Source organism: Petaurus breviceps, unplaced genomic scaffold (assembly GCF_028583685.1).
Source record: "Petaurus breviceps papuanus isolate PSGF00001 unplaced genomic scaffold, PetGlider_PUasm1.0 118, whole genome shotgun sequence".
Lineage (NCBI taxonomy): Eukaryota > Metazoa > Chordata > Mammalia > Diprotodontia > Petauridae > Petaurus > Petaurus breviceps.
In genome coordinates this window covers 16,757,602-16,783,970 of record NW_027185616.1, presented here as the reverse complement: position 1 = coordinate 16,783,970, position 26,369 = coordinate 16,757,602, and the positions used below count along the sequence as shown (strand labels likewise).

General features: G+C 38.5%; 1 long non-coding RNA gene across 1 annotated transcript in view; it reads right to left on the bottom strand.

Moving 5' to 3' along the window:
• Nucleotides 1-25,577, bottom strand: part of LOC138160182 (uncharacterized) — a 42,880-nt gene extending 17,303 nt beyond the window's left edge. The window contains exons 1-2 of the long non-coding RNA XR_011168102.1: nt 24,745-25,577; nt 17,200-17,330 (exon numbers count right to left, since the gene is read on the bottom strand). This is a non-coding gene — a long non-coding RNA (uncharacterized lncRNA). The remainder of the gene's footprint in view (nt 1-17,199; nt 17,331-24,744) is intronic.
• Nucleotides 25,578-26,369: the final 792 nt, after the last annotated feature.

The window sequence follows — 26,369 nt, the reverse complement described above, 5'->3', positions numbered from 1 at the left end:
AATCATGACTAGATTAAGATCCAAGCCCACATAAATAGCCAGAACAATATTTAAACTCAGGTCCTCTAATTTCAAATTCAACACGCTTTCTAACGGGTCACCTTTTCTGATCAGTGTGAGCATCCTGCCTCCCATTCTATTTAATTGTGCCCCTGCTCCTAATGCAGTCCTTCATTTGGCTACTTTTTTAGGTGTCCCTTTTCCTGTGCCTTTCCTTCCTTTTTATTCTCCCAGTGAGGTTCTAAAGACTGCCAGTGAATGTTGATTGGCTTTTCTCTTCTTCCGCCCTCCCAGTGGCAGGAGGCTTTTGACGACTAAAGGTTGTCTCAGTAGGGCCCATTATCTCAAACAGTCTTGAGAAATTCTCTGCTCCCTGAGGCTCACTGTGCTCTGAAAGTAGGTTCAGTTTAAGAGAGTCCTGGTGTTTCTATGTAAGGAAGCGAGGATCTTAAAAGCAATTTCCATGGGGTGACAGAAAGAAAAGGAAGAAAGAATCTAGGCTGTGGGAGGCATGGAGGTGGGGAGTGAATTAACATTAGGGGAAATGCATATAAAAAAAAAAATCCCAGCAGTTCCATTGACTTACAGCAGCTATCTTTTACTAGGGTTAAATCTACAGGAAGTTGAGATATGAAACATTTCAGGTGGCAGCATAAAACTTTTCAGTCATTCAAGAAGTAGATTAATATCAGTCACTTGCCTTCTCTAACAGGTTGTATCTTAGCCTCTTTATCTACTTGTGGGGTTGATCAGTGAAGATATCCTGCTTGCTCGGGGATCTACACTACAGAACACACATGATTCATGCCTGGAAGATGTTAAATACCTATGTGGAAGGAAAAGTAGAGGAAAATGTCATCAAGAGAAATATGTAGAAAAATAGATGCATAGATAGATAGAGTATTGTAATGGTAATCAGAATTTGAAGATCTTCCCTTCCTCTTAATAAGCCTAAGGGAATTTGAAGATTCCCTGCTTTGAAAATAAACTCTGCCCCTTAATAGGCTGAATGTAATCACATGGCGCCTATAATGGGAGGAGTTCGTTGTAGCAGAGCCCACAGGAAGTTGGGAGTCAGAACAGCTAGATGGTGGGAGGAGAGAAGATGGCAGGCAAGCAGACAGTTAGGCTTGTGAGCAAATATTATACTTGTGTTGGATGGTGGGAAGACTAAAAGATGGTGTGGCTCTCTGATACATTGTGGTGCATTAACTTCTATGTTGCTATAATGAATTTGGTTTCCTGCTGTTGGGATATGGTTTTCTAGTGTCTGTATAAATGTTTTGCTTCTGTCTTCTATATGTAAAGTCTGTTATATTTTGCAATTAAGCACCATGTGGATATATTTATAATGACCATGGGCACTGTGAATATTGCATTGGTGCTACAAGCAATCATTAGGGAAAGGTGAAAGAAGGAATAAGCATTTATATGGAACCTACTAAGTGCTAGCGTGCTAGGCACTGTGCTTAGTATTTATGACAAAAATCTCATTTGATCCTCACAATAACCCTGCCAAGTAGACATTATCACTATCCTTGTTTTACAGTTGAGGAAACTGAGGCAAATAGAGGTTAAGTGACTTGCCCAGGGTCACATGGTTAGTAAGTGTCTGAGGCTGGATTGACTCCAGACCCATTGCTCTATCCACTGTGAAGCTGCCTCCAATTTCTTTATCACTTACTATATGCTAGATCTTGAGTGCTAAGCACTAAGAATATAAAAATAAACAACCAAGATTTGACCTCAAGGAGCTTACAGTCTAATGGAGAAAAATAGTACCAAGAGGGCTGCTCAAAAGTGGGGATGGCTAATAGGGTCCTGCAAGGAAACATAGTGAAGAGACAGCCAGAAAGAGTGGCCTAGAGGCTACATCTTGGGAAGGCAAGGAAAGGCAAAGCAGGGCAAAAAAACTCAGCTGTCAGAGCTAGTGGACCCAGGGGCAGAGTCTGAGGTTCTTGTGGAGAGGAGGTAAAGATAGATGAAGGTCCAAGTAAAAAAAAAGCAGGTGAGAAAATGTTCAGTTGAACATTGAGAGGCATGTCAATGACCATATGAAGGGCATATAGGGATAAAAAATTTAGAGGTAGAAGTAACCTTTGAGTCCAGAGCCTTCATTTAACATATTAATTAAATGAAATGGAGAGAGGTCAAATGACTGGCATTGTATCACATGCAAGTGAGTATCTGAAATAGAACTCAACCAAAATCTTCCTGACTCCAAGTCTACTGCCCTGCCCACTATACCACACTGCTTCTGGGGTTGGAGAGAAGACAAAGCAGACAATAAATAGGAGGGGCACCAGCAGGATCTAGTGTTTCCTTGGGTTTTCTTCTTTTTCTATATTTGGTTTTGATGGACCAGCATTTGAAAATTAAAGCAGTAGTCTGTTCTATATCACTCTACAGGTATCAGTAGGCCTTACCTTAGATAACCTTATAAAAATATTTTACTTTTCCATGTTTTTCCCAAAAATATTTTATGTTTTTATCATTCTTTTCTTTTTAAATTTTAAGTTCCCAATTCTCTCCTTCCCTTCCACCCCTCCCCCACCCACTGAGAAAGCAAGCAATATGACATAATTTATACATGTGAAATAATGCTAAACACATTTTCATATTAGCCATTTTTTAAAAAGCAAGAAAAATAAAGTGAGACAATTATGCTTCAGTTTGCACTCAGAGTTTATTGGTTCTTTCTCTGGAAATAGACAGCATTTTTTTTATCATGAGTCTTTTGGAATTGTTTTGGATCATTTTCCAAAAAAAATTAAGACATGGTATGTTTTTTAAAAAAATATATTCTGTGTATAAAATTATGAAATTACATGTCATGAGATTTTATCCTACAAAAGGCTATATAAATAAATTACCAATATAGACTGCTAGACTAAATAATACCACTGGCATTTTAAAAATGTTATTTAATATTTTATTTTTTCTGAATTACATGTAAAAACAATTTTAACATTCCTTTTTTCCTCAAATTTTGAGTTCCAAATTCTCTTCCTACCTTCCCTCCCCCTCCTCATTAAGAAGGCAAGCAATCTGACATGTTATACATGTGTAGTCATGTAACACATTTCTATGTAAGTCATTCTGTGGAAGAAAATACAGCCAAAAAAACCCCCAAGAAAAATAAAGAAAAAGTATCTTTGATCTGCCTTCAGGTTCTACCAGCTCTTTCTCTGGAGATGGACAGTACTTTTTATTAGAAGTCTTTCAGAATTGCCTTGGAACATTGTATTTTTGAGAACAGCTAAGTTATTCATAGCAGATCATCATACAAAATAGCTGTTACTGTGTACAATATTCTTTAAGTTCTCCTCATTTCACTTTACATCAGTTCATGAAAGTCTTTCCAGGTTTTTTTGAGAGTATTCTGCTCATCTCTTAAAGCACAATAGTATCCCATCACAATCATATACAACAACTTGCTTAGCCATTCCCCAGTTGATAGACATCCCTTCAATTTCCAATTCTTTGCCACTATAAAAAGAGCTGCTATAAATATTTTTGTACACACATAGATCCTTTTCTTTTTTTTTTAATATCTTTGGGATACAGACCTGGAAATGGTATTTGGTATTACTTGGTCAAAGGGTATACATGGTTTTTTAGCCCTTTGGGAATAGTTCTAAATAGTATTCCAGAATGGTTGAATCAATAAACAACTTCACCAATAATACAGTAGTATTTATTTTTTTCACATTCCCTCCAACATTTGTCATTTTCCTTTTCTGTCATATTAGTAAATCTGACAGGTGTGAGATAGCAGCTCAGAGTTGTTTTAATTTGCATTTCTCTCATCATTAGTGATTTAGTGTGTGTTTTTATATGGCTATAGATAGCTTTGCTTACTTTGTCTGAAAACAGCCCATTCATATCCTTTTGCCTTTTATCAATTGAGGAACAGCTATTATTTCTATAAAGTTGAATACATTTGAGAAATGCAATCTTTTTTTTTTTAAAGCAATTGAGGTTAAGTAACTTGCTCAAGGTTACACAGCCAGTTATTTCTGGGTGTGGTGCTAAGTATCTGAGCCCAGATTTGATCCCCAGGTTATCCTGACACTGGAGCCAGTGCTCTTACTCTCTGAGCCACCTGGCCACCTCTAAGCAATTGGGGTTAAGTAACTTGCTCAAGGTTACGCGGCCAGGTGTTTCTGGGTGGGTGCTAAGTGTCTGCGCCCAGATTCAATCCCCAGGTCATCCCGACACTGGGGCCAGTGCTCTTATTCGCTGTGCTACCTGGCCACCCCAGAAATGCAATCTTTATCAGAGAAACTTACTGTAAGCATTTTTCTTTTTTCTTCACAGTAATGATTACCAATTATGTATTTCCCTCTGTCCTATTTTCCCCATTTATCCTACTCTCTCCTTTTACCGTGTTCATTCTCAGAAGTGTTTTGCTTCTGACTTTTACCTCCCCCAATTGCCCTCCCTTCTGACAGCTCCCCCCATCCATACTCTTATCCCCTTCTCTTCCTACTTTTCTGTATGATAAGATGAATTTCTACACCCAACTAAGTGTGTATATTATTCCTTCTTTGAACTAATTCTGATGAGAGCAAGGTTCATGTGCTCCCTTCCTTGCTTCCTCCTTTCCCCCTCCCCTGTAAAATCTCTTTCAGGCCTCTTTTGTGTCAGATAATTTATCCCATTCTACCCCTCCCTTTCTCCTTCTTCCAATGCATTCTTCTTTCTCGTCCTTTAATTAAATTAATTTTTTTTGTAATCATACCATCACATTCAGTTTACAGCTCTGCTTTCTATGTATACTCCTTCTAACTGCCCCAATAATATGGGAGTTTCTAGGAGTTATAAATGTCATTTTTACATGTAAGAATGTAAACAGTCTGACCTTATCCAATCCCTTATGATTTCTCTTTCTTATTTAATTTTTATGCTTCTTTAGCATCTTGTATTTGAAAGTCAAATTTTCTATTCAGTTCTGGTCTTTTCATCAGGAATGCTTGAACATCCTCTATTTTATTGAATGCCCATTTCTTCAGCTAAACGATTGTACTCAGTTTTGCTGGGTAGGTGATTCTTGGTTGTAACCCTAGCTCTTTTGCCCTCTGGAATATAATATGGCAAGCCCTTAGATCCTTTAAAGTGAAAACTGCTAAATCTTGTGTTATCTTGACTGTGGTTCCATGATATTTGAATTGTTTATATTTGTCTGCTTACAGTATTTTCTCCTTGATCTGGAAGGTCTGGAATTTTGCTTTAATATTCCTGGGAGCTTTCATTTGGGGATCTCTTTCAGGAGGTGATTGGTAGATTCTTTTGATTTCTGTTTTACCCTCTGGTTCTAGAATATCAGGGCAGCTTCCCTTGACAATTTTTTGAAAGGTAAATGTCTAAGCTCTTTTTTTTTTCCCTATCATGACTCTCAGGTACTTCAATAATTCTAAAATATCTCTCCTGGATCTATTTTCCAAGTCAGTTGTTTTATAAATGAATTGTTTCACATTTTCTTCTAATTTTTCATTCTTTTGATTTTCTTTTATTATTCCTTGGTGTCCATTAGCTTTTACTTGCCCAGTTATAACTTCTAAGGAATTATTTTCTTCAGGGAACTTTTGTCCCTCCTTTTCCATTTGGCCCATTCTTCTTTTTAAGGAACTCTTTTCTTCATTGGATTTTTGTGCCCCTTTTACCACTTGGCCTCTTCTGTTTTTAAAATGTTATTTTCTTTGGTATATTTTGTGCTTTCTTTACCAAGCTGTTGACTCCTTTTCTCATGATTTTCTTGCATCAGTCTCATTTCTCTTCCCAATTTTTCTTCTACCTCTCTTACATGATTTCTAAAATCCTTTTTGAGCTCTCCCATGGCCTAAGACCAATTCATATTTTTCTTTGAGATTTTGGATGCAGGGATTTTGACTTTATGTCTTCTTCTGAGTGTGTATTTTGATTTTCTTTGTCACCGTAGTAACTTTCTATGGTCAGAGTTTGTCTCTGTTGTTTGCTCATTTTCTAGCCTATTTCTTGGTTTTTAACTATCTGTTACAGTGGGGCTCTGCTTCCCAAGTGGGGAGGGCACTGTCTCAAACTTCAAGTTTTTTGTGCAATTGTTTTCAGAGTTATTTCTGGGGACCTGTGAGTTTTGGGCTCTTCCAAGGTGGTATGATCTAGGGAGAAGCGTGTTTACTATTCTCCTGTACTATGCGCTGGTTTGTGAGAAACAAAAGCGCTCTTTTCAACACTGTGACCAAGGTCTTTGCTCCCCTGCATTTGCATGCTCTGTTATGCTAGTGCTCCTGCCCTTGTGTTGGTACTAAGACCCAGGACTGCCACCCAGATCCAAGTATAGGCAATGCCCCTGCAGAGTCCTGCCCCTAGTGCCAGCAAAGGAACTGCTGTAAATCTCCTTTGAACGCATTGTCTGATCCTCTTACCTGTAATAGGCTGAGAAGTCTAGAAACTGCCACTGCTGCTGCTCATTCGATTGCCTGAGGTCTTCCCCTGGTTTTCTGGGGCCTGGTCTGCTGAACCCTGCTCCTTTCTCACCATGGTGCAACAGACCAATCCTGCTGCCCTTCTAAGTTGTCTGGAAATGTTTCCCTCTCTCTGTGGGTTCTGCTGCTCTAGAGTTTGCTTAGAGTCATTATTTAAAGGCATTTGGAGGGATTTGGGGGGAGAGTTCAGATGAGTCCCAGCCTTTACTCCCCCATCTTGACTCTACCCTCTGCCCCCGCATTTCTTGAGTTTCTCAGTCTGACCCCATTATATGCTCCTTCTGGGGAAAAACACCATGTGCCGTCTCCTAGGTACTCTATGATAGAGAATCCCACTTTACTGCTTATAGGAACCATTTGTCTTCCACCTTGGCCAAGCTCCAGTCGAAGTTTTGTCATAGTTTATATCCTGGCCCCAAGGAAGTGCTGACCTGAAATTCCTCATGATGTTCTTTTTCTACTTCTTTAAATATCTCAGGGAAGGATGTAAGATCCACTGGTCTACATCTATTTTTTTTTTTTGGTCTTATATGACATCAGTGTATTTTTTTTTCCCTTGTCAGTTATTGCTAATAAAATGTGGCAGCTTGTTCATATGCAACCTACATCTTTCCTACAACCTACATCATTTTGGGGACTTCACATTTTCATTCTTCTGAGATCATTATATTCCATAATTATTGGTTATAAACTATTGAAGAGATGTGTCTTGGTGGCCACAAGCAACTTATGATCACTAAAAATATTGTTCAGTTTCCCAGTTTTGATCCTGTCTGATCTCTCTTATTTCAGTTCTGGCCACAGTTCATTTTCTGGTCAAACTCCCTTCATCGTACAGATTAAGAACCTGAGTCCCTGAGAGGTTGTGTTAGATGTTATGACTAGAATAGGGTCTGACAGTCACATGAGTATAAATATAGGACCAATATTTGAACTCAGTTCCTCTGATTTCAAATCTATAGCAGTTGTCCATCTCATGTCATTGTACTGATTCAATAGGTTGTATTTTCAAATGCATAACAACAACATTTTATGTTTTTAATCCACATTTTTTTCCAGAGTACAGAAGTTGATTCTTGATGTTATTTCTCTTTTTAAAAATCTCTTTTTAATCTCTCTTTAAAAAAAAACTTATGGGTTTCAAGTAGTAAATTTTATATTTTGAGGCCTGATGCAATACATGTCATCAATGAATGGCAGTATTTGGAGAACCTTGTTATTTTATGTAGACTCTGTATTGGACATTCATGATAAAAATTTCAGTAACACAAGATGATATGATGGCAGAAGTGGATGCGGAGAAAATTATTCAGCATTTTGCTGAATAATAACACCAAAGAAGATATAAAACAAGGAGACATATGCTCACATTTTTTTTCTAATATCATTAAGAATAAGTCTGAGAGATTAATTTATCCATTCATACAGGAAAACCAAAGTGGATGAAAAACACACTATCTAAATGAGACACACCAAATGAAAATACAACCTATTAAGTTTTAAATTGACACTTTGTTAAATAAAATACTTAAAAATAGACAAAGATAATATTCTAATCTTTGTTTTTCTCAGTTAGTTGCATGATTATAAAGATGTGGTTTGCTGTAAAGTACTTTTTTGTCATAGCAAAAAACTGGAAACAAAATGGGTGTGCATCTACTGGGGAATTACTAAACAAATTGAGGAATATGAATGTAATATTGTTTTATCACAAAAATGATTAATATGAGAAATTAAGAAAGCTTGTTGAATGAAGAAAACATAAGAAGAGCTATATTGGGTGGCTAGGTGGCACAGTGAATAGAGCACCAGCCCTGGAGTCAGGAGGACCTGAGTTCAAATCCAGCCTCAGACACTTGACACACTTACTAGCCGTGTGACTTTGGGCAAGTCACTTAACCCCAATTGACCTCGAAAAAGCAAAAAAAAAAAAGAGTTATATCTAAGTAATACAAACTGAAGAAAGCAGAACCATAAGAATGATGCGCACAACTACCATAATTTGAATTAAAACAGGACCAAAAGGCAGTTGAATTCAGATTAACTATCACAGAAAAAGCTTATTTCCAGGAAACAAAGGATAAGATCCATGTCTTCTCTCAGTAGAAAGGTGGGGACTCTGTGTGCAGAGCTTTGCATGTGTTGCCAGATGCAGTTGCTTTGTCAGTCAGTTTAGCTCAGTTTTGACAGTTACAAAGGAAGGTTTGACCAGAGGACAGAATATTGAGGAATTACTATGACTTCAACAATAAGAACAGAGTTAAAGAAACAAATCAAAACATGGTCTGCTATAGAGAATTATTTATGAAAGACTGTTCTTTCCTCATGTCTTCAACAAGGATATATTAGATATGTTCATAGATTATTCTTGCAAAGACTTGAGGTAGTAGGAATATGAATTGGACAGTTACTGATGTCTTTGGTGGAAACATCCATTATCATTTCCATAGTGGGGAGGAGCGGGTTAATGTCTTGAAAACTGATCCCTGAGTGACCTTAAAATTGTTCTGTCTCTGGGATTTCCTTCTGTATATGTATAATCAGCTGGCACTACTCTTCTTGGCTTCGTTACCTTAAATACTATTGCCACTTCCTCATGCAGCATCAGCTAATGAGGTGACAGAATCTGAACGGTTGGTTCTATTACCATTGACAATGAGAATATATCTTTAGTTATAAGTATACAGGCAGATTTATTCCATTTTATTTCCTATTTAACCTGTATATTGCTTGCTTTGTGTATATATATATATATACATACATATATATATGTATATATATATATATATATTGCACGTTGCTTCTCCCATTAGATTATAAGCTCCTTGAAGCAAATGCTATCTTTTGCCTCTTTTTGTATCCCTAGCATTTAGCACAGTGCCTGGCACATCGCAGGCTCTTAATAAATATTTATTTACCTATTATTATTAATAGTAATACTAATAAAAAATGATATCTAGCATTTATATAGGGCTTTAAGGTTTGCAAAGCACATTACAAATATTCTCATTTATCTTCACAACAATCCTGGGTGGTAGGTGTTATTACGACACCACCACCCTCATTTTGCAGATGAGGAAACTGAGGCAGAGGTTATGTGCCTTGCCTAGGCTCACGCAGTGTCCATAAATTCATTTTCGTTTGTTGCTCTTCTAGTTTCATTTCTGAAAGCTGTAGAGATGAGCTGCCTTAGCAGAAGTGTAGACACTTCAACTTTCTTCTGATGCTTTGTAAAGTGATTTTATTCATAATCTTATATCCTCTTTATTCTTAATGTCATGCAAATGAGTTTATACTTTAAATCAGTATTATCCTTGACCACCATGTTTCTTTGCCTGACTAGGAGATCAAAGATTACTTCTCTTAAGTAGTTTACCAACTCTTTAACTTTCCTCATTTTGGTGGTCATTTTGCATAGCTTAACTTCTCTAAGAAATGGTGATAGAAGAAATGATCACACTTTTGTCAATTTACGCACTTTTGAAGTTGACAGTTTGTTCAGACAGGTTGATTTTTAAGCTGTAATATTGTCCTACAATGTCTTCTTGTTTTTCTGCTTTCTTCTAAAGTGGAATGTGTTTTGACCTTCACTCAAACTATTCAATGATGTGACTGCATATACGCAGCCAATTCTACTCCAAGACAACATCTATAAATAGTCATTGGCTGTCCAGTGAGACATAATCAATTTCACTTTTTATGAAGTCAATAGATGTTTATCATGGCCTACAGATTCCAAGGCTCTCCTTGAACAAAGTGTTGATGACATACAGACACAAGGCTTCTGCATAATATTCTTTTTTTTATTGATCCCCAATAATTTTTTCTTCCCTTCACTTATATTTACATTGAAATCATAGACTCTTATGGTATATGCTGACAGATCTTGAAGTCTCTTATCAAGCTCCTCATAAACTTTCTTTATTGATTTACCTTCTCCAATTGATGTTGGTACATGGGCAACAATTACATTTGTGGTGGTCTATTTACTGATGATCATTGTAAATACTGCAAGATGGCCAAGTGTCACAGAGTCATAGGATCATCAAATTACATATTTAGATTTGAAAGGGAACTGTGTGAACCCCAGAAACCGTGTGCAATAGAAATCATCACCCAAATAATACTCAGGGATTTCTCAAGGTAGGAAGCAGAAAAGAATGGTCTAATGTGATGTCGAGAAAGGACCACTCTCCTGACAAACGGTCAGGTAGGAGAAGCAATTTACAAAAGGAAATGGCAAAGTTATAAAGCCCTAACCCAGAATTCTCCCCCACACCCCTCCTGACCCTTTTCTTCCATTGGCTGGAAGTTAGGTGTACAATCTAAGCATTGCAATCTACCTCAAGTATGGGAACAAGGAAACAGTAGACCACCCAATGTACAATTGAGAAAGCATTTCTGTCCTTATTTGGCATATCTTGTGCTGAGGAGGCACTGAGGAGAGGGGTGACTCCCTACTGCCCTGAGTTTTGAGTCGTTGTAAATCATGTGATCTCTGGTGAAAGGGAACTTGGGCCTGTTTCCCACGAAAAGCCTTACTAGATTTTAGAATATAGTCTGAGAAGTTTTCACTTCTCTCACTCTGAACTTAGAAATTATACAGTCCACAACCCTCATTTTACAGATTAAGAAGCTGATACTCAGAGAGATTAAATATATTGTTCAAGGTCATATAACTAGTAAGTATCCTGTGAAATGCTCTTTCTGGTTGTCTTTGGGTACACAATGAAACCAACTTCATTAAATCCTTTATTAATCTCTCCAAGGAAAACCTACTAGCCATTCTCCTATTTTGCTTTAATTTCTTTAAGCATTCTACTTTGATGTGTAATGAAAAATATGTATATCAATATCTGCCTATCCATCTATCTAGTGGTTTTGTTCCTCCAGTAGCATGTCAACTCAGTTTTTGGACAAAATTCACACATTAAAAGAAACAACAATTAATATTTTAGAGGGTATAAGAATTGTTTGATTCTTGGCACCCTCTGCCCCCTTTTTCATCATTTTGTGCCTACCACTGAAGAGTCAGAAAGGAGTTGTGTAAGACTGAAGGCCAATTTGTATTTTTGTCTGTGTCATGATACTGGAGAAGGAAATGGCGACCATCTCCAATATCTTTGTCAAGAAAACCCCAAATGGGGTCATAAAGAGTGAAACACAATGGAAAACAACAATGGCAAATGTATCATGACATGGCCAAGAAATCATTTAACTAGCAGCCAGCTCTCTGGTGATGAGTCTCTTCACTGTTAGCTGGGTTGGCCTTTGGATCAATGGTCTGCTGACATACCTATACTCAAAGTCTTTCCAGTTTCATGGAATTTGCCAGATCTTGTGGTCCTTCACCATAGCTTTAGAGAACTAAGCCATTTATTATAAATAATACCTTATGTTTATACAGTATAATGGGAATGTAAATTTGTAAGATCTTCCCTGCCCCTAGGCTAAAGTGCACCTGGAGCCTGGGGTGGGAGGCTTGTTTTTCAGTAGATACTTCTTGATTGGCCAGTGAGTCAATAAGGTTGTTACATTCTCTGAGCCAGGAGAAGGCTATATAAGCCCTGATGTGTAGCTTTGTTTTGGGGCTCACTTTGAGAAGTGTTCTGTGATTTGATCTGGATTCTGGGAAGCCGTTGTCCAGAGGCTCCCGGCTTTGAAACCCACATGTTGTTTGTAATGGTTGGACAGTTTGGAAATCTGTCTACTTGATCTGTTTCTGTCTTGATAATTCTGTCTGTATACTTTGAAGTTCTGGGTGCTGACCTTTTTCCCCTGAACTAGGTAAACGATACATGTCTGACTGATAAAGTAAGCTTGTTAACCCATTTTGAGTTGCTTTCCTTTATCAAAGCAGATCCAAGGACCTGTGGTGGCAGCGACCCTGGGGAAGCTTGGGGTGCTTGCTGCCACATACAGCAATTATTTTTTTTCTAGAGTACTTTGTTATTGTTACACTGAAATGCTTATTAAAATGTATTGCCTAACATGTATAAGCTATATCCAACATTCTAAGGAAGTTGGAAAGTTCCTACTTTCTCAAGAAGGTCCCATAGACTTTAAAGTGTTAAAGCTTAAAACTGCACTAAAACTTTTGGGATACTCAGTAAGTACTATGAGATAACCCCCTCCAGTCTGATAAGACCCTATTAATATAATAAGTAGAAGTAAAATGACCCACCACAAAAATTCCTCAGAAAAATAAAGAAAGATTACATTCTTGTTAATAATGGAAAAATAGAAATAACGGCTGTGTAATGGAGATCCATGCACCACCCAAGTCGTTTCTGTTGGTTGGAAAATAAAGAGTTCTACTCCTTGGTACTTATCTAGCAGCAGGGGATCATTACATTTGATAGTGCACCACTCAGTTAACATTATCTCTTGATTATTCCCATAAACTATATTAGCAACATGGGCAAGTAAGTCACTGACAAGAGGGATTACTTTTATACATTTACTCTTATGCTTCCTGGGATCCTTTTTCTGATGAGATGGCTTTTTTTTTTCATCTTAAATACCAAGCGCAATTGGTAATGTTACCACAGGATCATTTCCTCACTAGTTCTGTGTCCATAAACAATCATTTCACCTCTCTGTGCCTCAGTTTCCTCACTTATACAAGTTGTCTAATAATACCTGTGATCTCTACCTCATTAAGTGTAATGGTAATGCGGATTTGAAGATCTTCCCTGCCCCTTAATAAACCTAAGAAAATCTGAAGACCTTTTTGTGTTTTGAGAATATACTCTGCCCCCTAATAGGCTGAATGCAATCACATGGAGCCTGTGGTGGGAGGAGTTTGTTGAAGGGTGAAGTAGAGCCCACAGGAGGCTGGGAATCAGAGCAGCTAGACTGAAGGGAGGAGAGGACACATTAGAGGAAGACAGACTTGTGAGTATACGTTGGTTTGTGGGAAGGCTAAAGGATGCTGTGACTCTCTGTGCTGTTATGACTTATTAACTTCTCCGCTGCCATGATGGAATTGGCTTACTGGTTTTGGGATTCAGTTTTCTGGTGTCTTAAGTAAATGTTTTACTTCTGTCTTATATATGGGGAGTCTGTTATATTTTGTGATCGAGCAACTATGCCAGCATATTTATAGTGATCATTGGTGCTGTGAATGTTGCATTGCTACATTAAATTATGGAGAGTCTCAAATGAATTAATATCTAAAAAATGCTTAGTAAAACTTAAAATACTACATTAATCAATTATAAATAATAGTTAATAACTGATTGATATTAATGTTTGCACACAGTAATAGATTAATAAATGTTCTCTCATTCATTTCTAATTAGTAGAGAAGGGAAGAGAGCAGCTAGGTGGTACAGTGGATAGAGTGCCAGGCTTGAAGTCAGGAAGACCTGAGTTCAAATCTGGCCCCAGATACTTACTAGTTGTATGACCTTGGGCAAGTCACTTAACCCTGTTTGCCTCAGTTTCTTCCTCTGTAGCTGGAGAAGGAAATGTAAACCAAGCCAGTATTTTTTGCCAAGAAAACCCCAAATGGGTCACAAAGAGTTGGACATAACTGACCAACAACATGTAGGGAAGGGAAGCAAACAAGCATTGATTAATTACCTACTATGAACTAGGTACTGTATTAAGCATTTTACAAATATTAGTTCATTTTATCCTCACCACAACCCTGGAAGATATGTGCTATTATTAGCCCCATTTTACAGTTGAGGAAACTGAGTCAGACAGCTGTTAAATGCCTTGCTCAGGGTTACACAGCTAGGAAGTGTATGAAGCTAGATTTCAAGTTCAGAACTCTGTTCACTTGCATCACCTAGCTAGATACAGTCATAAGAATTGTGTTTGAGCCCTGCCTTGCCGTCTGCATGACCTTAGATAAAAGTTCCTTAACCTTTCTTGTCCCTCAGTTTTCTCATTTGTAAAATGGTGCTGGGGTGAGATTTGAACTAGAGGATCCTAAAATGCACTAGAGGATGCTAATGATGTTCTGCTACTCTGTAGTATAGGTTTAAAGTTGGGATGAATCTTGAAGGTCATTCAAAACAATTCCCTCATTTTATCATGGAGAGCACAGAGGTTAAGTGATTTCCCAATGTCACACAGATAGTAAATGAATCCTGCAGGATTTGAACCCAAGTCCTCCTCCAAATTCAATGTGTATTTGTGTGTGTGTACGTGTGTGTATGTGTCCATATTCCACAATGCCCCAAAGTGGTAATTCGAAACCATTCATTGTGGTCCTTTATGATTACTTAAATTATATAGGATAATAGGATTTTAGAGTTGGAAGGCACCTTAATGATGATCTAATTTGAACCCCTTATTCCACAGGTAAGGAGCTATTTTAGCTATCTCATTAACTATCATATCCCTCTCATCTCCCCACATCAGGGGACCTCCTCAATGAGCCTCCCGGTGAGTAATTCCTCTTGCCCAATAGGATATGAGAGTGCAGAATGCTGGGTCATAATCCAGCTGTCCTCAGGGCTAAGTGGACCAGAGACATTAATAGAAAATCAGGGTCAGAGGAGGTCTCAGAAATCACTTCTTTTCCCCTTTTTGGTTTCTTTGTTTTTGTTTTTGTTTTTTTTTTACTATAAGTGAGAATACAAGGTGAAGGACAGAAATGGTAGTGAAGAGGAGGAAAGTGTGTGTGTGTGTGTGTGTTTGTGTGTGTGAGTGTGAAAGAGAAAGAGAGAGAGAGAGAGAGAGAGAGACAGAGAGAGAGAGAGAGAGACAGAGACAGAGAGAGAGAGAGAGAGAGAGAGAGAGAGAGAGAGAGACAGAGAGAGAGAGAGAGAATTCTTTGTATCCCCTGTAAGGTATATAGACAGACAACATTGAAGAACAAATTAATCCACAAGTAGCTAATTAGTCTAAATTACGGGAATGGTGAATGTTCACCATTCAATGTAAATTAAAAGAAAAGAAAAATTCCCCTCTTTAACCACTCATGTGCAAACTATTGAATTTGCAGATGTTTCCACTGGTAGGGATAGTCTTGTGGACATGAGCAATGTTAAGGAATACTAGCGTGTACTGATTTAAGTCAGTATTAAAATGAGTGGTTGCTGTTTGGAAAGAGGCCTAATGAAGAGTGAAGTCAAACAGTTCTGCAATGACATAACAAAGTGTCAAAAGAAATTTAGGAGATAAAGTAAATGGTGAGTAGTATTTTTTTCTTTTCTTTTCTTTTCTTTTTTTTTTGCCTAGCCCAGAAGGCTGATATAAATTAGAGATTCATGATGATGCCTAATCACTGCCAAGACTGATCGCCACATTGAAAAGGTCAGAGATTTGGTTTGTGTGAAAAGGTGATTAACTGTGAGAATGATAGCTGAACAGCTAAATTTAGATTGAGGACAAAGCTTGTTTGGAAAAAAAGAATTGAATGTAAAAAAATATTTCTAGCAAGATCATGACACACTTTGAAGCTAATCATAATTTATCCATTCATCTATTCAAAAAGCATTTATTAAATGCCTATTTTGTATGCATCAGGCACTGTGCTAGACGCTACGGATACAAAAGCAAAAATAAAACAATCCATTCCCTCAAGAAGCTTCCATCTTCCAGAAGATGCAACTTATTTCCATAGAATTAAGTTTATAAAAATATACAAAATAAGTACAACTTACTTCTCAGAGTGAGAGAACATTAACAGCTAAAGTCATTGGGCAAGTTGTAGTGAAGGTGACAGTCCTTGGATTTTAGCCTTTAGAAGGAGCTAGGGATTCCTAAAAGCAGAGGTGACCTCTGAACCAAATAATTGTGTCTGAAAAACGATTTTAATTCATTTTCTAAATTGACGCTGTGGAAACGTGTGGGTATTTTCAGTTCGCAATTCACACTCAAGAAAGTGTGTTGCCTCCAGTGGTCAGAGAACCACCCTCTGGGTTAGGAAGAACCTGGAATCAAGCCATGCATCTGAAACTCGCTGCCTATGAGATCCTGGGAAATAAATCACTTAATTTCTTGGTGTCCTAGACAAGCACTTCTTAAACTGTGGGGTCATGTGACTAAATGTGGGGGTCCCAAAAATTTGGCAATAGCAAAAGGTTTCTAAATGTGTAATGACCAAAATTTAATTCAAGATCAAATGTATGATGAATCCAAGGTGTTGTCCATGTTGCATCATGAGGGTTCACTGTAGCCCTGGTTCTGAACACAGCATTCACTCATTAGTATGCACATTAGCTTTCATCTTTTATAAATGGTAAAAATTCTATGTATATCAAAGAATTGTTATAAAATAAATTTCTTTATGATTTGCTATCAGTAAATTTTTTATTTGTGTGACTAATATATATATATATATATATATAAACACACACACACACACACACACACACCTATACACCCGCGATTGAGTAAAAATTTCTCAGGAGAAAAGGGTTGAGTGAAAAAAGTTTAAAAACCCCTGTCCTAGATTATAAATGATAAGACAGCCATAAATCATCCTCATTAGGGAAGGAGAGGGAGTATTCTCTCCAGGAACTCCTCACACCAATGAACTTATGAAATCCGAGGAACACACACACATGTTTATATTCTTGCATTTCAGTCACTTTTCTAGTTGAGGGATTGGTATTGAAATAATAATTTCTAACATTTATTGGGCTTTAAAGTTCACAAAAGGTTTCACAAATATTAATTCATTTTATCCTCACAATAACCCTGGGAGGTAGGTGATATTATCCCTGTTTTAAGGTTGAGTAAACTGAGACAGATAAGTTAAGTGACTCACCCAGGATCACACAACTAACAAGCGGGCAAGGTTGAATTTGAACTCAGTATTTCTTGACACCAGACCCAGAATTCTGCGTACTTGTACATCTTCAACATGACAGTTTTTCAGCTCACCACAGGCTCATCCATCTAGAATTAGAAGAGTCTCAGAAGTCATGTAAAGTCAGGTAAATGGAAAAATTAAGAACCAAGAGGGTTATCTGAAGTCATAGAGTGAGCAAGCATTAAAGGTAGAATTTGAACCCTGGACTTCTTTTTTGGAGGGGTGAGGACTAGACCTGTACTTTGATTGGTACTGACATGGAGACTCCTATCAAAACTGATTCCCACTTGCTCTGCAATTTATGGCCTTAGAGAAATGCCTGGGGTATCTCGAAGTTAAAGGACTTGCCCAGGGTCCCACAGTCAGTATGTGTAAGAAGCAAGTCTTCCTGACTGCAAAGTTGACTTTATCTACTACAACATGATGTCTCCACCACATTTTTATCATTAAACTCAGAACTGTATTACTCAGCTTGGTAACCCACTGTAATGGGAATGTAAATTTTAAAGATCTTCCCTGCCCCTAGGCTAATGTGCACCTGAAGTCTGGGGAGGGAGGCTTGTTTTTCAGTAGATACTTCTTGATTGGCCAGTGAGTCAATGGGGTTGTTACATTCTCTGAGCCAGGAGAAGGCTATATAAGCCCTGATGTGTAGCTTTGTTTTGGGACTCACTTTGAGAAGTGTTCTGTGATTTGATCTGAATTCTGGGAAGCCATTGTTAAGAGTCCCCTGGCTTTGAAAAACCCAGATGTGGAAACCCAGATGTTGACTGGGTATGGATGTAATGGTTGGACAGTTTGGAAAGCTGTCTACTTGATCTGTTAATGTCTTGATAATTCTGTCTGTATATTTTGAAGTTTGGGGTGCTGACCTTTTTCCCCTGAACAAGGTAAACGATATATGTCTGACTGATTAAAGTAAGCTTGTTAAACCATTTTGAGTTGCTTTCCTTTAACAAAGCAGATCCAAGAACCTGTATGGGCAGCAAACCCTACGCGCTTGGGGTGCTTGCTGCTACACCCACCTACTTCATCAAGTGATCTTGTAATTGCTTCCAAAAATCCATTCTATTCCAAATCAGTTCATCAAATATCTACTGAAGCCCTACTAGAAACAATACCAAGTTAGGTATGGGATAAAAAATACATGTAGGATGGCAGCTAGGTGGTGCAGTAAAGAGAGCACCAGCCCTGGAGTCAGATGGACCTGAGTTCAAATCCCACCTCAGACACTTGACACACTTACTAGCCATGTGACTTTGGGCAAGTCACTTAACCCCAATTGCCCTCCAAAAAGCAAAAAAAAAAAAAATACATGAAGGGATACAAAGAGAGGCAGTGTGGAAGAGTAGAAAGCTCCCTATGATCAGAGTTGGAAGATGATTGATGGACAGATGGATGGATAGATAGACAGATGGATGGACAGATACAGATGGATGGATATGTAGACTGATGTATGGATGAACAGATAGATAGGTAGATGCATGTATAGATACATAGGTAGATAGCTAGACAGATAGATAGATGACAGATGGAAGAGAAAGAGAGAGATTGAAAGAGAGCAATTATTAATAGCTTGCTATGTACTATATTCCAGAAACTGTGTGCTAAGTGATCAAAATACAAATATACAAGCAAGTCAGTCCCTACCTTCAAGGAGCTCACATTCTAAGAGAAAAAGCAAGACATAAAGGGGAACTGGAAAACGCAGATCATGTTAATGAGGAGACACAAAGAAGCAGCATGGTCACGTAGGCCTCAGTAAGATAAAGCAGCAGCTCACTTTCAGAGCCAATATGACCCAGAGGGAGATTTCAAGTTTCAGGTAAGGTAGAAGGGGTGTTCATGTTGCTACTCTGACACTTTTTAGCTTTGTGACTGTGGGCAAAACCACCTAACTTCTCTGAATCCAAGTTTTCCCAACTATAAGATAAGGAGGGGTGAGGCTGGGCAACATCAAAGTTACTTCTAGCTCTAAATCAGTGATCCTAAATGAGGGGTCCCATTTTGTCTCCAAGGAATTTTCATTCCAGTATAGACTAGGAAAGGACAGCAAGGTGGCACAAGGGATAGAGCACCAGACCTGAAGTCCAGAAGACTCTCTTCCTGAGTTCAAATCTGGCTTCAAACTCTTACTAGTTGTGTGACCCTAGGCAAGTCACTTAACTCTGTTTGCCTCAGTTTTCTCATCTAAGAATAAGTTGGAGAAGGAAATGGCAAACCATTACAATATCTTTGCCACAAAAACTCTGAATAGGGTCACGAAGAGTTGGACGTGACTGGATAACAACGTCTAGGAAGGTCATTCCGAAAGAAGCATTATATAAGTGGGTAAATGACTAGATGTTAACTTTTGATTGACGAGATAAATGCAAAACGGTTTGTAAACCTCAAAACGTACTATATGTGCCCATGTTATCATTGTTATGGTGCTGAAATAGCTCACGGTCACCCTGCTTCTTTCCTTCTCGTGCACACATTTCCTTAGTCTGTCTCATGGCAGAAGATGGCAAAGGAGGCATTTTTATGATAAGTATGCTACTATCTTAACCCATGTTCCCATGCAATTTAGGCTAGTTTTTAATTAAAACAATCTTTGAGACTTGATTGGTTCAGGGGACCAAAGGTTCAGATTTTCTATCACTTGCTGGGTGCTGAAAGCTAAACAGCCAGGAGGAGCTCCGGGCATTCTCTGTGATGTTTGTCTGGCAGACCATGATGGGCAATGCAGGCAAGAGATCGTCATTCAGCTGAATCAATTTGGGGGTGTCCTCAATGCTGGATATCCTTCTGATACAATTAAGAAAATCTCCTTTTGTTAATTGTTGAATGACCTACTACTGTCTCATTTCATTCTAGTATAAACTACCAAGAGACTGACCTCTCTCAGGCTCAGCCCAAAATGTTAATTCTAGAATCATTAGGTATCATTGGTTAGTCCAGTTACCATCTACTCTCCCTTCCCTTGTATCTACTTAATGAACATAAAATAATTTGTCTTCAGAAGGCTCTGAGATATTAATTTGTTTCTTTTTATATATTTTTTTTATTTTATTTTTAATTTATGGTATAAAACAAGTATTTCTGTAACATACCAGAATAAAAAAAATGATTCCACATGAAACTGAAAATTTATTATGTACAACTTGCTATTCCTTTTAAATATATAATAAAGTTATTATGTAAAATTCTTTCTTTCTTTCTTTTTCTTCTTCCTTCCCCCATTGTGGGGGGGGGGGGTCTTCTTTTCTTGAGAACAATAATCTCCAAGACATGAATTATTCCTTTTTCTAAATAGGCTCTCAGTCTTCACATCCTTCTAGTCTTAAAAAAAGTAGGCTTTCAGTTCTTTAGGAGTGAAAACACAGCACCTTCTTTTACATAGAGGCATCATGGTATGAGGCATGAAGACTGAATTTGGAGTCAGAAACAGACTAGGTTTTAATGCTTCTTCTGATGCTTATTAACTGTGTGACCAAGGGTAAATCACTTAGCCTCTCTGCTCTGCATTTTCTTCATCTGTAAAAATGGAGCTAATGATACATGTAGTGCCCACTTCCACTGGCATTCAAGTGCTGAGAATGCAAGGAAGGACCCCTGAACTTATGTGGGGGGTGGGGAGAGGCAGAGAATCTCTGTGATGGCTTTGTGAGATGAAATGGAGGATAACTCAAGTACAGTTATCCCTTCCGTGACCTTCCCCATCACAGTTTCCATATATCATGGGTTGGCATAATAAATTAAAGGGGAATTTTGGGGGAGTTTTGTGGAAGCTTAAGATGACACATGAAGGTCAACAAACAATACAGAAAAAGTTTAGAAAGTCAGAAATGCATAAAACATATGTATAGTATTGTTATCTTTTAATACCATAATAATTGACTTCTCTGATATGAAAAGAGGGCCAAAATTTTTTACACAGATTTTCCCAATCACTGGGGTGCTATGCCCCTAACCCCCACAATGTGGAAGGGATAGATTGATATAAATTATAGAATAGAGTCTATATAGATACAGGTATAAAATAGAGATACAGGTGGGCTTCTGATACATGTACCATTAGAGGGAGTGACCACAGTACTGGAATCACAAGTTCACTGGAGTATCACAGAGGAAAAAACTGCTTTATCATGCACAGACTTATTACTGGTTTCTGGCTGCAAATGAAAGAATCCATGTAAAGTACTTTGAAAACCTTGAAGCACTTTATAAATTTGAGTTATTATTATTTTTATTATTATTATAGAGCTCAGAAAGGAAGACATTTCTGAAATGCTGAATAATATTTAAATTCAGTAAAAAAAAAATGGTCCCAAAGCCTACAGAAGGAAAAAAAAAAGAATTCTAACATTATTTCATGTTCTGAAAACCTATGATTCTTACATAAAACAAGTGGTTTTATGTAACAGATTTTTGGAGAGAGAGACTATTAATCTGTAGACTGGGCTGCTTAGAAGAAGTGGGAAACTGAGGAGAATCCAATTTAGGTATAGGCTGGATCATATAACCTTTGGGGTACCTTCCATTTCAAAGGCTCCACCTCTTCTGTGACTCAGTCTCAGGAGGACATGCTTACCCTGGAGGCAAGAATGCAAAGTAAGGGTTAAAGGAGTAACTATAATCTCAATTGTACTGGGAAACTTGCATAGACCTGAAGGATATTTTTGTCTCCTTAACATTCTGCCAGTCTTTACTGTAAAAGGGAACAGAATAATAATAATAGCTAGCATTTATATAGCTCATTACAGGAGGCAGATAGATGGCTCTGTGGATGAACCCTGGGCCTGGAGTGAGGAAGACCTGAGTTCAAATCCCAATATAAACATTTTCTGTTTGTGTGACCTTGGCAAGTCACAACCTCTGTTTGTCTTAATCTGCTGGAGAAGATAACGGCCAACCGCTCCAGTATCTTTGCCAAGAAAATCGCCATCAACAGTATTGGTGTGCTATGGTCACACCATAGTGTCACAAAGTGTACACAAAGCAGTGTCACAAAGAGTAGGTGATATTAAATGTTCCCATTTCACAGATGAGGAAACTGAGTCCTAGAGACTCAGTCCTATTGCAACTTGCCCAGATGTAAGATACCCCCCCCACCCCATTTTCCTTTTGGTGAACTGCTATGGTTGTTAAAAGCTTAGTTAAGAGTAACTCAAGAATCTTCCACAGTTCTACTTTTTCAAAGTCAAAGAAAAAAGGCTTAACAATTATTCACACTTTCTCCATCGCTCTTAACAAACCTTCAGAGGCTCAGAGACAAGAAAGTTATGACACAAGCTCGAGGTTCTTTTGCCAGTATTGGGCATCTAGGAGCAATTTATCTATAATAAATACGCCCTTCCAAACCCTTTACACTTCGGGTAGTGGCATTTCTCCTAATAAAGAAGAGGAAATTGCACAAAAGCATATGGCTTTTATGAAGCGCCTATGTGTATGGGCCACCATACTGGGAATTATACACAATCTAAAGTATTCATGGTGTGGGAGAGCAGACCAGCAAGAGAGCATTTATGCCATACTTTGCCCTGTCGTTAGTACATGATGGAAAGGCCTTTGCAATCAGAATATGGCTGAGGGGGAAAAGTGTTTTTTGCCTGAATTACTGGAAACAGGACTAGACTGCTTTCATTCTGTCCTCTGCTGTAGGTACAGATTTGACAGAGGAGCATTGTATAATAATGATTCAAAAAAAAAAAAACACCTCAACATTTATACAGCACACTAAAGTATTTGCACAGCATTTTGAAGACTCCAATTTCTGTCAGTTTCACAGTAACCTGGTAAGGTTGGCATCATCCCCATTTCACAGATGAGGAAAGTCAAACTCAGAAAGATTTAATGAATTACTCTTGTTCGTACAGAAAAGTAGGCTTCAGTCTGGATAAACACCGAGGACTCCTTGATTCCAAATCTAACCTTCTTTCCTCGACATTAATCTGCCTTTGTATATTAAACATTTAAATGATCCTGTGGCAAATCTGATTATTTCTATTCATGAGTCTGGTCCTAAGTGGGGTTAAATTTATATGTGTGTTCTGTTTTCAACCACCAGTCATTCTTAATTAAGAAGACACTGAAATATATTCTTTCCTCTGGAGTTAAAACCTCCCTTTTTGGTGCCTCAGGAGTTTTATCAACATTATCTCATCTTCTTTAGTTGAAAGCACATTATTATTACACAGTGATGCAAAATTTATGTGGAGTCCATGATGAAAAACAAAGACCTGCTTCCTTATTAAGTACATCTTCTCATGGTGATAGATTCAGCAAACAATATTAATAACAACCTACATTTGTATAGTGCTTTAAGATTTGCGAAGTGCTTTTTTATATACATAATCTCATTTGATATTCCACAGCCAGGTGAAGTAGGTACTGTGGGCATTATATCCCCATCTTATAAATGAGGAATTAAGTGAACACACAAGTATCTGATCTAACCAGGACACAAAATTAATTTGTTTTCCCCCCAACTCTAAAACTGATTTCTCAATAGGAAGGAGTTGGAGGGGAAAGGGGAACTATTTGTGCCAAACATTGCCTATACTGTCACTCTCCCTTCATGTGCTTACAAATTTTGTTAAAACTGCTTTTTTCCCCTTCGTTTTTCTTTGTTACAAGTGAAGGCTTGTCAGGTAGCGGAAGGAGGGTGGGATATATCCAGAAATTCAACTTCATAAAAAAGCAAAAGATACCAATTATAATTTTTAAAAAATTATCTTCTGCATCTAGCAGGGTGGCTTGTACATGAGCGAACTTATTCTTCAGAAATGCCACCCTGCCCACTCCCTTCCTCGGTCCTCCTTGCAAAGAAATGTTATTTTCTTCTCCCTTTTAGGTGGCTCCCTGCTTTGTCCCAGCTCGGTTTTCCCTGAGTGTTTAAGAACCCAACATCTGACGGGTGTGCGATTGGTGGGAGTTCTTTATTGGGTTTCTTCCTCCCCGTCCGTCCCATTAGCCTTGGGTGCTTCGCCTGGGATTGGCAAATAGAAGGATTCGACTTCGGCCCAAGCCCCCCTTGGCAAACAAGCTCGCCCTTTGTGGTGGGAGACCCCTAAGGTCTGCCTTTCAGGCTGGAGTGTTCGATTAATTAATAGGCGAGGCTTGAGTGTGCATTTCTATGGGGGGGGGGGGGGGAGAAACGTGCAGGGAAGAATGCAGACCTTGATGTATGCCCCCGGAGAACAAAAGCTGCAAGCTTCAGCTTGATTGGAAAGATAAACATTCATGAGTCGGACCTCTTAGAGAGTGGGATTATCTGGAAAGCGGGCCCTGAATGCAAGCCATAAATAAGCGATTTCACACTAGCAAAGCAAGAAGAATCCGGGGCTTCTGACATTATTCTGAACGAGCGCGTTGAACCCCTCCCAGGTTCCCATGCTTGAGAGCACTTGGTCATTGTATGCACAAAATGGGGCACATCTTTCAACCAGAGACCAGGGACGGGCATGCTTAATGGGCTAAATAGTGGACACACCCCGGGGAGATGCTGGCGCTCACCTCCATTTCCGAACCCAAGCTCCACTTCGGGTTTTGCCCAGAGCCTAGCAAGCCGAAGATTCCTTCCAGGTTTTCCTTTTCACAAGCCAGCCATCCTATGCTGCACTGGGAGGGGCGGAGGGTGGGAGGAATGGGGACGTATGCAAGTTTCCCAACGTGCCCTAATATGCATCTTGTATCAAAGGCTCTAGTGATGGCTTTCATCAGCTGCCCAAGCTGCTGATGTGCTCCAGGCTGCCTTCGTTCCAGCAGGAGCTGGCTCTGCTCTGAAGGGGCAGTTTTACCTAATGCAAAGAGGAAGTGGGTTCATGCTGAGCGCAGGAGATTGTCTCATTTTGCATTATCCCCATCCATCTTGTACATACACACCCTGAAAGAAAGCTCAGCTTGCCGTCTCCTCTCTTCAGCCCAGACGTATTTATCTTCCATCTTAGAGTCTTGGGAGCGGTGAAGGAATGGAATCAGCTCCCAATGGAATCAGCCCTCTTCTGAGAGGGCAGTTGGATGAAGTCCTTGATGCTAAAGGGGACTCGAGGGCATTGGAGAGGGTGACAAGTGTGCAAGTTGGCTAAGTTCCCAGTCCTGGTTCAGTCAGAGGATAATGGGATCATAGGATCATAAATTTAGAGTTGCAAGAGACCTTAGAGGCTACTGAGTTCAATCTCTTCATTTTATAGAGGAGGAAACTGAGGCAAGGCTAGCCCTGGCTGATTAACACACAGGTACTGACTGGGTAACAGTCTACTTTGACTGACTAAGAATGATTAAGAATGTAAGGCTCATAAATTTCATTGATTTAGAGTTGGAAGGAAACACAGGTAAATTGATAAGGATAAGGAATGAATTTGTGATTTCACTGATATAGGAAAAAAAAAAAACTCCGGGGGGAGAAAACTTCCTGAACCAATATAGGTCAGCACCTTCTCTGCAATTTACAGTCTTAGAGAGTAACCTATAATTACAGTTTAAATTACTTATCCAGGGTCGCATAGCTGTGATGGGAATCTTTCATTTTTCCTTTTATTACATTTTATTATGCAGTTTCTCATGGGTATTTGACAGGACTGTTTCCTGTTAATATTAACCTCACCTGGCAAAAGAAGAGAAAACAAGCAAACAAAAAAGAACAATCCTGAATCACGGAATGATTGTTTTAAGGGCAGACTTGACATTTGTGAGATAAGAAACCAAATTGAGAGAAAGAAAGGAATACAGCATCTTTAAAATCTTCCAAAAAGATTTCATTTTAAAACATTTCACTGTTGAGCTTCTGGTTATCTTTGTGACATGAACTGACCCTTTGTGACTTCTTTCAAACGTAATCTTGTAGCTTTGTTTATTTAGGATTTTGCAAACTCAGTGTTTAATGTAACCTGACTTAGTTTACCTAAAGAGTCTGTTTTACTAGGTTTGTTTCCTTAGGAGACTTGTGAGATTATGATTCCATTTGTTCAACTTTTATTTCATTGAAGGAGGTATGAGATAATGAATCTGTTTGACTAGACCTGGGTGACCTTTATGACCTCAAAGGTCATGAAGGTTGTTATATATTAAAAATGATATCTCTGTCTCTCTGACATAATTTTTTTTTTTTGCCTTTTGGAGGGCAATTGGGGTTAAGTAAC